The following is a 10,703-nucleotide window of genomic DNA, read 5'->3' on the forward strand; positions in this document are numbered from 1 at the left end:
ATCAGCCTGCTTTGGCTGACATTCTGCAATATCTATATGGAGCAGCATTATTCGATACTGAGGATGAGCTCTTCTCAGCTCCCATTGCAGCAAATGTTTACAGGAAGGGAAAAATGCTCACATAGAGAGACTTGTGCAACCAAGTGATAATACAGAAAACCCAAAGGATGAGGCGTGGCAGCACTCGCAGCAGGGACACAAAAATACCACATCATGCAAAACTCGCTGCCATTTTCTTATGCGCCCACTTTTCACAGCACTATCAATGGGTGTGAAAGCATGTGGAAGAAGAAGAAAAAAAACACTACCATACCTCCACCACCCCAGAAGTCTGAGATAGCAATAAAAATAAAAAAAATCAAGCACCCAGGCCACTATCACTACACAGTGGCAGTAACATAATCGGCTGTTGTTTAAAAAGAAATGCCCCAGTATGAAGTTGAAGTATCATGCAGGCTTCATCTGTTGCTAGTATATGATATTATGTCTATTATTTTCCAATAGAATTCCCCTCCCTCCTGCCACCCCAGTTCTTGTACTACAAATTGTATTTAAAAAAAAAACTAACCCCAACCCCCGCCCCCCCTCAAAAAAAAAACCACACCTGGATTTTCTGATGCCTCAATGTAGTTTATTGGGGACCATCAGGCTAGGAGATAAATGAACACAAATGGAAGAAAAAGCAACTGTGGGTTGAATACTGCCAACCTTATTCATGTAAGTCCAGTTGAAGGCAGTAGGGTTTCTTGCACAAGGCCAGTCATAGCTGTAACTATGCCAAAAGCAGATGAAGGGCAGACATTATTTATATGAAATGGCAGCTCAAATATCACATACTTAAAGAAATGTGAAGCCAAAAAGAAGTAAAGCTCCCCACTCCCACCCATGTGTATTGGCTGTATTTGTTTTTACAAATACAATAGAACCTCAAAGTTACAAACACCTCAGGAATGGAGGTTGTTCGTAACTCTGAACAAAATGTTATGGTAGTTCTTTCAAAAGTTTACAGCTGAACATTGACTTAATATAGCTTTGAAACTTTACTATGCAAAAGAAAAATGCTGCTTTTAACCATCTTAATTTAAATGAAACTAGCCCAGAAACAGTTTCCTTATCTTGTCAAATCATTTTATTTTTTTAAACTTTCCCTTTATTTTTTAGTAGTTTACATTTAACACAGTACTGTACTTTGTGGTGGGTTTTTTTTTCCTTTTTTGTCTCTGCTGCTGCCTGATTGTGTACTTCTGGTTCCAAATGAGGTGTGTGGTTGACCCATCAGTTTCTAACTCTGAGGTTTGCAACACACTGTTCTACTGTACAGTAAAACTTGCCAGATATGATTAGATACAATTCCTCCCAAAAAAAAAAAAAAGTACTCTCATCTTCTCTTTGTTAGATAAATTATGTTTAAATTACCTGAAGTGAAATAAAAATGGCTAATATTCTTCAATGTACCATCAGTAATATATGGAATTATGGAGACCTCATATTTAAATATAATTGATCCTAATATCTTGGCAATGAAAAACTACTCCAGGATTATTTTCTATATTTAACTATTGTTAATTTGGCTCAAATCCAACAAAGCATGTAAACATGTGCTTAAATCCATCTTTATACAGCAAAGCACTAAAGCAGAGCAGGTCATAAAATTCTGAAATTTATCCATAAAAAAATATTTGTCCCTTTGGCTGACCAGCCCTACATTTAAACTCACGGGCAAGTTTAATTGATATCAATGGGACTTAAGCAGATGCTTAACTGCGTTGCTGAATAGGAATAGACTGCTGAATGGGGGCCTAGAGGCACAATCCTGAGATAGTGAGAAGAGCCCAGGTAAAAAGCTGTGATCACACAACCCTCCACAGTTGTTGGGGGATGAAATCTCAAGGCTCACAAGGAATGTGAGGCCCAGGGCACTCATGAAGCCAGAGCAGCAGAGATGATCTTTGACTGCCCTTTTATTCCATGTGGTTCTAAGCTGTTCACACACAAGTTGGCTGTGCACTTGAATTGCGCAGGCAACACCTTCCACTGTTCACTGCAGCAGGTAGCGCTGTAACCAATACTGCAAAAAGTTCTGCAAACTTTCATTCAAAGTTTTCAATGAACTTGTTTTAACTGTGTTTGTGCCTCTTGAATATTTCAGCACATGGCAAACATTCCTGCCCGTGAACCTAAGATAGCCAGTTTTAAGTGAATTTGGAAGAATGTTCATGATAAGTGCATTTTAAATCCATAATCATGAGTATTCACACCAAATATCTGGTTTTAAGAGTTATGCTCATCCAGTCAGAGAACAGAAATATCCCATGTGTCCTGGTGCATCTGATGAAGTAGGTATTCACCTACGAAAGCTCATGCTCCAAAACCTCTGTTAGTCTATAAGGTGCCACAGGATTCTTTGCTGCTTTTACCCATGTGTCCTGTGTCCAATCAAGACCGGATTTAAACATAAAATAGGATATGCTCTGTTTCAAAAAGGAATTAGTTGGGGGAAGTCCTATGGCTTTTGCTATACAGAAGATCAGACTAGGTGATCACAGTGGTCTCTTCTGGCCTTGGCATCTATGACCTGCAATATCAAAAACTCACAAACTACAGGCCAAGAGTTCACATGGAAACTACTCAGCTAATACTATGGAATAACTAATAATTTCAAGAACATTGTGATCTGCTCACAGACAAGTCACAAATACAAATAGAAGCAAAAGCAATCAAATCAGTTATTTGTCCTGGCCTACTGTGCCTAAGAGTGCAAAGTTCCACCAGACAGGATTATCTGCAGTTTGGGCTACCAGTGCAACAGAAAAACTGTGTGTCTGTTGCTTTAGATACTAGCCTGCTTGTATTAGCAAGCTCATAATTTGATTACTTCACCCTCTGTAGCAAGGCTATTTCTTGTTATGCTCTCAGGCAAATGTTCCATGATTTGAAGTTAAAAGAAACAGCATCATCATATTCTCAACATCTCTTCATAAAATAAAAGTCCAAAAGTGAATGATAGTCACATAGATATCTTTGGAGATCACAGAAGGAATTCTGAATTTCCCAGCATACAATTGTATGAGTATTTGCCTTCTCGTATCTTTCCAGTTGAGAATGCTGCAGCCAAGTAAAGGGATTTGAATGCATATTGGCTCACTGTCTCTGCTGTTTTGATTTAGAGACTGGCCAAGCAGAATGCAATTAGTACTTATTGACACCTTTACAGGAAGCGGTCATAAGGGACATGGGAAATTGAAAATCTCATTTAAAATATGGAAGCAAAATACTGTATCAAAGCTTGCTGCTAAATAAGGAAAGCCTAGAAAACTGCTCAGTCAGAATATTTGTATTTCTGTATCATTTAGGAAAATCCTATTATGGCTTTAGCTACAGAGACATCCCTGGTGTGCAAGATAGAGGCAGTTCATAAAATACATAACATTTTCTGCTAGAAAATAAGGCAACCTATTGCTTTCTGTAGATGGCTATGTTACACCCAAGTTCCCATCAATAGAACATAATCTCATTGCAGCAGGCAATACTCAATATCAATGAAACACTAGTATTGTAGGTATTTGCAGACTGCCAGCATCTAAAGGACGGAAAGACTTTGTGTTTTTACAAGGGCCAATATATCCAGAACATATTTATGAAACAAGGTATCACACCAAGGAAGTAAAGTAGTTATAGCCATGTACCCATAGAGCAGTCGTCTCTCTTTCTTTTCTAATACTTTGCAACATCTTCACCTCAGACTTTGAAAGTTTCCACTAGCAATGTCAGTTATGCAATGAGTCCCCTGTCAATTAATACCAAATTAGATGCCTGCTGTCAGCAACCCCTAACATTGATAGAGCAGTGGGACTGTGTATGATAATAATGTATAACTGGGATAATTCCTAATGCTCTAAGGAGTCTGCGTTGTTCTCTGCAAAACTGTGTATGTTGCACCTTCACTTTTGCCATCTGTAGTCAGTGCAAAAATAAAAAAAGTTTTGTTGTGCAGTTATCCCAGTGATTACAATATAATAGGCTAATGAGATTACAAAATCTGATTGTGAACAAGACCAATTGTGTTAATTGGAGACTTCTGAATGGCAATTTGAGCTGCTGCTGCTGAGTTTTGAAATATAATCAGTTTTACTAATTTTATCTGATTTCTTAATGAAGCTTGCCTTGAGCAATTGTTCTATGTGTTCTTTAGCAAACAGCGTGTGTCATAACTGCTGACATTAATCTTGATTACTTTAGTTAAAATAAATAGTTATACTTGGGCAGTTTTCAGAAAATAAATCAGTGAATATAATATTAGAAAGAGATGGGGGGTTATTTTTTATATTTGTTGTATTTGCAAGAAGTCCCAGCAGTGAAACTTCTGTCTCTGATGTGACCTGATCTCTTTCAGACTCCTATAGCTATACCCACAGCCCATAACACAGATTCTATTAGGAAAAGTCACTGGAATCAAACTTATGATTGGTGAGAGAGCAGAAGCTAGAGAGTATCTCAGGAAAAACCCACTACAAAAAGCTCTCTCATGCATGAATCTCAAAGTTGGCATGCACAGCCTCAGTGCCTCATTCTCCAGCTTCCAGTACTGACACCCAAGACTATAGAAATGCTCTCTCAATATCAGTTATTTCTTTTTTTTTTTTATGGTGGATTAACATACTGAGGATGGCTGTGTAGAGCATTTGTTATGCATTTGATGGTATGATACCATACTGCTGGTTACAAAAGGATGCAATCACATTTACAAAAAAAACCAAAACAAAACAAAAAACACTACAAAGGATAGAGGGAAATCGGAATATTGGTGATGACTGAACAGAAGATAAGCATAGGAAGGAATAGTTAACATTTCTGAATCCCTGTTCTAGTATTAGCCTTTATTTTATAGTTATGATCCTTCCATAATTAGGATGAAGATTGACTAGTCTGAAGAATGTTATACTTTTTTCTAGGACTAGTATGGCCTATATCACAATACCATTTGCATGTATTTATTGCAGGGTAAAGTCTGGTGGATGCCCAATACAGTTGTATTGATTATATATTTGGATCCTAAACAGAAACCCTTTTGAGGAAGAGGACATAGGGTATATTAACCATTTATTTTGCCCTCTATTTATAGTCTCCACTAGTCTAGTAAATTAAAATGTTTAATCTAGCCTTATTAATCTATGACCGATTTAGATTAGAATCAAAATCTGTAGAATGAACTGGTCTATCTTTTAATCCACATTTATCTTAAATACACAATTCTGTGGCTACTACACATGAGGGTGAGTGAAATTCTTCTTCTGATACATCATCAGATGCAATTTCCAGCTTGATTAGACATACATGTGCTATCTTTTGATCGAACATACTAAAAATACAAGTGTAGCCACTATGGTGCTGGTGGTGGGAGGGGCTAGACTTAATGGTCTGGATGAACTGAAGGTGATGGGCACTTCTTAACTCAAACATATATAACAATTTGAATACAAAGATGTAGAACACTGAATGATTAACAGAATATTGGCATTTGGCACTGCATAGTCATAACAGGTAAAACCCCAATTCAAACAAAATTTCAGGGGTTTCTTCAAAGCTCACATGAACTTATCCAAAGCTATGTGATCTCAAACTGCAATTTGAAATTTCCATGCAAAGAGAGACTCAGAAGATTTCCAGTGCTAGCTAGTTCCAGCTGGTCTGGAAATACTATTTCTGGTAGTATTGTGGGTCTTCATCTCTCAATCATGAGAGAAGTATAGAAGCAAACAATATATTGAACATTAACCAAACTTTTCTGAAAGTTTTCACTCAGGTTTAGTTTGAGTTTTGAGTGACAGTTTCAGCTATAGGTATACTCTAAATAACTTTCAATCTGGTTGAGAGGGATGAACATCAATGGAGGTTAGGTTCAGTTTAGATAAATAGCCAAGCATGTGGGTGCTTATCCAGACGATCTCAACCTTTTGAATCTGAAAACTTCATCAGGCTGGCTGATAATTTTCTGTTGAAACTATTTTGATGGAACATTGGGTTTTTGACAAAACAAAAATGTTCACAAAGCCTCTACTTTCAGGGGGAAATTTTGATATTGTCAAAAAATCTTTCAGGTTATTTTTTTTCCACTAAAATTACTAGTCAAAATTTCTGTCTAGCTCTAAAAATTGGACTAGAAAGCTCATGGGAAAGGCCAGATGATTTTTCTACTACCATGTTCCTTTGGTGTTGTTCCAGGGGAGAATGGCTTTCAGCTACATTGGAGGCAGTCTTAGCCATGGCAAATCATCATATCCCTCATTACTTTTCAGCCAGCACCCTATGCTTTTGAAACTGCACTGTCCCGCACGCTTTCTGGCTCTCTTTCTGTTGATGCGTCCTCTTCCAGAAGACTTTGCACAAATGCCAGCATATTTCTTCAGTGAATGGACCCTCTGGATTCTTTTTACTCTCTACTCAAAAAATTATAATGAATTAAAAATATATATGATATTGAATTTGTTTTCTGGAATCTGCCCAACAAATGCTAACATTTCACTTCGTTCCCATTGTATTCCCTAATTAGAGCTAACAGAACATCACCATCTGTGATTCTGGTTGGTGGGGGGCACAGCACATGTCTTCTTTTTAAGGGCTCATTTACACTTGGAAATGTACTGAAATAGCCATTCCAAAGTGAATTAAGCTAAATCAGAAAAAGGCACTGTCAAGGTATGAACCCTCGCTCTGAAACTTAGCGTCCAAAAGATGGGGTACCTGCATGAACCCCTCTAAGCTTAATTACTAGCTTAGAAATGGTAGAGCTGCCACCACCCAAAAATATAGTGTTTTGGGGCACTTTCTGGCCCCCAAACCCATCTCTGGGGACCCCAAGACCCAACCCCCTTGGATCTCAAAACAAAGGGAAATAAACCATTCCCCTCCTTTCTTCCTCCCAGATTCTCCCCTCCCTGGGTAACACTGGGAGATCCCTGTGATTCAACTCCTTGAATCTTAAAACAGAGAAGAAAGTCACCTTCCCCCCCTTCTCTCCCCCTCCCAGACTCTCCCTGAGAAAGACACAGTAATCCTAACACAGAGAGAAACCAGGCTTTTCCTTTCTCCCACCAATTCCCTGGTGAGTTCAGACTCCCTCCCCTTGGGTCTTACACAAGACAACCAAAAAATCAATCAGGTGCTTAAAAAGGAAAAATTTTAATAAAAGAAAGAAAAAAGGAAAAATTTTCTCTGTAAAATCAAGATGTAAAATGTTACAGGGTCTTTCAGCTTATAGACGCTAGAGAGAATCCTCCCCCCAGCACAAATACAAGTTGCAGCAACAGAGATACAACTCTTCCAGCAAAATACACATTTGCAAAATAAGAAAACAATTAAAAGACTAAACTGCCTTTCTAACTGGTACTTACTAAATTGAACAGAAGAGGCTGTTTCAGAAACTTGGAGATATCTGCTTACATGTCTGGTCCCTCTCAGAACCCAGAGAGAACCAAAAAAAAAAAAACAAAAAAACCCCAGAAAGCACAAACAAAGGCTTCCCTCCACTGAGATTTGAAAGTATCTTGTCTCCTGATTGGTCCTCTGGTCAGGTGTTCCAGGTTTACTGCTAGTTAACCCTTTACAGGAAAAAGAGACATTAACCCTTAACCATCTGTTTATGACAGGCACACATTCAGGAATAAGAGTGTCCGTCTGGAGGTTTACACCAAAATAACTATTATGAAATAATTATTCCAGAAGAGCTATTTTGGTAAATCTCCAAGTGTAGATAGACAAGCCCTATGTGCAACACTTGGCCCAAATACCTTTTCTGGATTAACCATCTTGATCCAGTTAATATGTCTGGTAAGGACAGACAGCAGTAAAACATTGAGACCGATTCTCATTTATATAAAAACCCTTTTCCCTGCAAATGATAAAGAAATCATTTTCAAAACATAACTACAGTTTTAAGCCCAAAATACATATAAGGGTGCCCTATAGACCACCTTGTAACTGACATTTTAACCCTCTCACTTCCTATTAGGACTGAATAATTTATTTCTCAAGTGCTGTAACTTTAAAAGGTACAGTAGAGTTGATAAGCCCTTGCTGTGCTCAGTGCAAGAATGGCTACCAAGTTTCAAAGCTCACACATACTTCTGAGGGGTCTGGCAGCAGCCCAAAACAGCAGCCTCTACTAAATCAGCCTGGATTTGACAAACATGGATTGATCCTTTCTTGTTATGTGTGAGAATCAGTTTCCCCAGCATGGCCACTGCTTTAATCATGTTCTTTAAACATAAACAGAATGACAGATTTTACAGTATAATCTGGTAGGCACAGCAGCCTTTTAGAAGTATGATTCATTAACCTAGAAGCTATGTTTAAGTAAAAAAAGACAGACAACAAGAAAGGGAGAGTGAGAGATTGGTTTTGTTCATGATTTAACACACAACTGTGATCCACTGAGCCACTCTCCTCCAGAATGTATTTCTCTGTCACAAAAACCACTGCAAACAGTAAGGGCGGGGGGAAAGGTTTAGCTAAGCTTGGGGAGAAAAGTGACTTTAAAAAGTCTCTCTCTCTCTCTGGTTCTAATCTTAAAAAAAATTTTTGAAATGAAAAATACTTTATAAAAAGAGAAAACAAGACTGTTAATTTCTCTCTATGTTGAAATAAACTGGAGCTCAGTTATTAAAACAAAACTTCATATTCTTAAAATTGTTCATTTTTGATGGAGGGATTATCGTAGCTAACACTGATATATTAATAAACTTGCAGTGAGAGTTTCTGGGCCATGTTTTCATTTACACTAAGGCTATGTTTACCGATACAGCTGCGTCATTGTAAGATCTCTCGATGTAGCTTTATTTCTCCTTGATTGCAACTAGGAGCATGTTAAATTGACCCATTGTCATTTTTCAGGGTTTATGCCAAGAGCAGCATTTCAAAGTTTGAGTTCCTGGTAAGAAAGCCTGGAGAAATATGGACCTAGACTTAATTTTCAAAAGTATAATTGAAATGCCTAGTGCAACAGAACATAAAAGATTTGTGCTGCCTAGTTGTTTACTGCAAAGTTAGTGCTCCCAATTGCAGATACAATCTATGGGATCAGCAAATTTTCAGCCAATTCAGGAAAGTGACTTTACACTCCCCAGTCACCAGCAATGGTTAAAGTAGATTAAGTAGGGTAGAGGGGGAGTTCACCCATTTTGGTGACAATTGTCACATATCTAATGCAATATTAAATTGTCTGAGGCTGTCTTACTATAAATGCTGCAGTGGTGCAGCCACAGTGCTGCAGCTGCATTGCTGTAGCTCTTGAGTCTAGAGACCACTACAGCAACAGGAGGGATTTTCCCATTGCTGTAGTTAATCCACCTCCTTGAGAGATGAAAGAATTCTTCTGTCTTTTTAGCACTGTCTACACTGGGGTTAGGTCAGCTTAACTGTGTCACTTAGGGGTGTAGATTTTTCACACTCATAAGCAACATAACTGGGTCAACCTAACTTTTTAGCCTAGGCCTAGCAAAGATTGAGAGGCTCCAGCAAAAGGAAGAGAACAGTCTGGAGGGAGTTCACATTCCTAAATAAGCATAGAGAAAGCCTAACAAATGTATGTGTGAAGGCTGTCTTAGGAGAAATGCCTGGTGTTTCCTACCCATGTCTATAAAGGGTATGATATAGATTTGACCAGAATGGAGGGCCTGCCTACCAGCATCACTGAAGTTTTCCATTTGCTCTATGACTAATGGATCCTTTTACTACTTAATTCAAACTATGGCTTTTTTTTTAAACAAAGATTTTGTACCAGTTAGAAACTTATTTTTAATAATTCAGTGACCAAATTGTTATTTAAACTCTTTCACCCGGAGGCACCACACATCAGGAAACATCCACATTGGTTAATGTTTGCATGGGCCCTGGAAACTGTAAAGTGGTAATTATTTTTATTTTTTCCTGTTCTACCTTTGACCTATAGCTGCTTGTCTCCCAGTTTTTAAACATGGAGCTCTAAATGGATCCACCACACCCCAGGCACCAGAAATCTTATCCATTGTACACATAACTTCACCTTGCATACCTCCCCACTTTTCTTCTGACCAACCTCACCCACACCCCAAAGAATTCCAGAGTAAAAGAATTAACCTAAAAATATGATTTTTTTTCACCCACCAAATATTCTTTAATTTCTTACAGGTATTTGTTATATTTTGTCACATCTATGCTTCTGAGAGACTTGCTGCTCTGAAGGCATTCAACAGCTAGTCCTTTCCTGTAGCAAGGTAAAGATGCTTTCCTTCTTTCATTTTCATTTTCTCAAATATCTGCTGAAAACCTAGAAGACTCCTGGGCCTAAAAATTAAATTAAGGTGTCTGTCTTTTTAGAATAAAGTGTTATCTGAATAAGTAAGTATTGGTTGGTCAGGCACAGGTAAGATATTATAAAGACTGTTAGACAGGACTTCCATTTCTTTTGGACTGATTTTATATTGTTGTTCAGTTTTATTATTTAGGGTTTTTTTCCCCTTTATAGATTTTGTCATACATGACCATGGTTTTGTTTGTAAGCATTCAATTCAAAGGAAGTATTCCAAGACAAAATGACCCTATCTAGTTTCCCAAATAAACAAAAAAATGTTATTAAAAAGGGAGAGTTAAAGACTAAAATGTGCATAAAGGCCTCAATCCAGCAAAGCACTTAAACATATGCTTAACTTTAAGCATATGGATAGTCT

This window comes from Gopherus evgoodei, chromosome 2 (assembly GCF_007399415.2).
Source record: "Gopherus evgoodei ecotype Sinaloan lineage chromosome 2, rGopEvg1_v1.p, whole genome shotgun sequence".
Classification (NCBI taxonomy): Eukaryota; Metazoa; Chordata; order Testudines; family Testudinidae; genus Gopherus; species Gopherus evgoodei.